Below are 2,974 nucleotides of genomic sequence, written 5' to 3' on the forward strand. Positions count from 1 at the left end.
GGGCCTCATTTGTTCCCCAGTCTGCCTCTTCCTACTTTACTGGACGACTTGACCAGCAGATGGCAAGTCAGAGTTGGGAAATTGGGAACGGCGGGTGACATAATGACCCTAAACTACTTAATTAATCAAAACATGGGAAAGAGGAATTCAGCTGCAGCACTAAATCTGACAGCTTGCTGGTATGCATCCTGACCCCAAGGTCACCAGACACAAAGTCTCTGGGGGACCACAAACCTCATTAAAAAACTTTACAATAAGGCTTTCAGGAATTGTATAACCCCTTAAGGATTCTAAGCGTTGTTCTGCCTCCACGTCCAAGTAAAGATTTAAGTGTTAATGACGGTGTAGATACTAATGTAGTATTTCTTGTAGAAGTTTTGTGTGTGGTGTCCATGCTGTTGTTTGGAGATTAGGCTTGGACGTTGGTCTGGCAGGACTAATATGTTCGTGTGGTGTGTTTTGTCGCAGGCGGAAGAAAGATCTATCTTAAGTCTCGACACAAACGAGGGTCTGAGTAAACATGGAAAAAAAAAAAAAGCTTTCCTGAGGATGTTCAAAGCGGCCAACTTCAGGTTGAGATGAGAAAAAACCATCCGCTGAACACCCGTCCCCTTCAGCGCTTCGAGAATCCAATGACTCACCGGTCTAACTTGTGACCATGAGGATGTAAGGCTGACTCTCTGCTCGGAGTTTATTGGAACGTAGCGAGCAGGAGCCTCTGAGCAGCACAGTCTTAAATCACATGATCTTAAAGCAAAAGACTGTGTTCTGGCCATGCGAAATGCAGATAAGTGATGTTTGCTTCAGAGGGTGCAGTAGTGTGTCTGAAGAAATCTGTATGTAAGAAGTGAGACCATCATTTTATATAATTCAAATGAATTGAAATGTGCGTCTGCATGTGTGTGTTTCCATGGCTTTGCTTGTCGTGCGAGTCGATGTGTGTGTGCACGTGTGAGTGTGTGTGGGTGCTATGTGCCGGCAGAGGCGGGACTTGCCTACCACTGGTGTTTGGGCAGTTTAGTGTCGAATTGAGTAGTACATCTTTTCAGAAGTGTAGGTCGTCTTCGGTAGCGTGTGATGGTTGTGTAGTGCTGATGATGCGATCTGTGTAGTGATGAGTAGATCTAGCGTTCCTCGTGTGTGATGTGCTAGTGGTGCTGATAGTGTAGGGTCAACCGGAGTTCAGGAAGTCACACACAACTGTGAGATGTTGTTGGTTGGCTTTTCGCTTGTCCTAGCTGTGTGATCAAATGCGTGTTTTCGAGGCTCACTCCTGCTGTCTCGCTCACTTGGGTGTAATACTTTGGCATCGAGTTTAAATTAAGACTTTAATCGCTGATGACTGAGGAGAACCAGGCCAAGCTGATTGTGTGTGTGTGTAGCTTAATGAGCTGGAGTGTGGATTTGTGTAGTTGTGGACTGTGTGATGGGTTTGTGTATGTAGTTGTGAGAAAGTATGATGCGAGGTGTGTGTGTGTGTGGTGGAGGATGTGGGGATGAGAGAGGAAGAAGATCCGTTCAGAAAATAGCAAGGATAATTAGGAGTGTAGTGAGTAGCCCAACAAACCAGAGGGGGTAGTCGGTTGTAAGATCTTTGTTTCCGCGATCTGACTGCACTACTCCGCGCAAGCTGCGGCAACCTGACCCCCTCCTCTCTGTGGGACATCCAGCATCGAAACACGTCGAACCCACCCAGCGCATTACGCACATCTTCTTCTTTCCACCTCGATCATACCTCGAGCCTTTCACACTTGATATCAGTCAGTGTGAATGAGTATCCACAAACCGTTCATTCCTTCACAGCGCAGATACAGGTGGAGGTCTCTGTGCCAAGAATCGGGCGCACGACAGTTTATATAACACAAATATATAATGGTCGCATAGAACGACACTAGCATATGGTGGCCACTACACGTGCCCATTGTGTGAGAACCTTTCTTGATTCTTTGCGGCAACAGTCGGCGTCAGGGGCTTGGGAGAATTAGAGCGTGGTATATACTCTGTTATTTTGTCTACCGCACAACTAGCTGATAACCTACAATTCCCGAAGTATGGCTCCATCATGTCGATGCCGTCAGTAATATTGTAACAGAGCCTTCTCTTCTCCCCGCTCATTTAGACCAAATGTCAGTATCGCGTACAGACGCTGCAGCCAGCCCGGTTGCTGTCTGTGAGAAGGCAAGGCAGGGTGATGAAATAGCCATATCAGTATATCCAGCGTTTTCTGGTGGATTTCTTGCGACTAGAGCGATCGTTGATCTAGCCACAAGGCCGCCTAATGTAGATGAAGGCGATAACATCCGTGTAAAATAAAGTTACTAGTATAGAGTGCTGAAAGGTCGGAATACCCCCTTCCGTATCACTTACTGAACGAGGTTAATATAGCGCGAATATAAGAGATAAGTATAGTCCGCATACAATAGTTAAATCGATCGACCATTGCCAATGACATTGATCGCCGTGGGTTAGGGCGATGTGTGTGACAAGGAAACCACTACAGGCTGTGTATTCTCTTTTCACTAAAGTTAATGTCTCAAGCCAATAGATTTATTGGACTTTTGTATCACCTGCGTCTTTTTTCAGATCTTGGTCCAGTATGAATATGCCTCTTAATTTTGCCATTGTCCGAGCAGATTGGACTATCACTGACGGCTCATCTGTACCCATCTACACAACACCGCTCTCGATCCACTTCTTTCTTTAAGACGTCGTTTTAAGGTGAGAGAGTCACCCAGATGTTCATTTCACTCGAATCGTTAACAAAGTGGCATGTTCTAGATTGTGAACTTCCGGCTAGTTAACATGTTATTAAATAAAGTGAATACCGCTACGATAAGTGTTTGTTTCTAGGCTTAACCAGAGGTATCTTTCAAAGCTGTTTTTGTCTCGCTGCGCTATCACAAAACGTCTTTTATATTATAAGTGTATTTAAAATCTGTAGTCCAAAGCAGCTTGGGCATAATGATGTTTCCGC

The sequence above is a fragment of the Notothenia coriiceps genome, unplaced genomic scaffold (assembly GCF_000735185.1).
Source record: "Notothenia coriiceps isolate Sejong01 unplaced genomic scaffold, NC01 NC01_scaffold00018909, whole genome shotgun sequence".
NCBI classification, from domain to species: domain Eukaryota; kingdom Metazoa; phylum Chordata; class Actinopteri; order Perciformes; family Nototheniidae; genus Notothenia; species Notothenia coriiceps.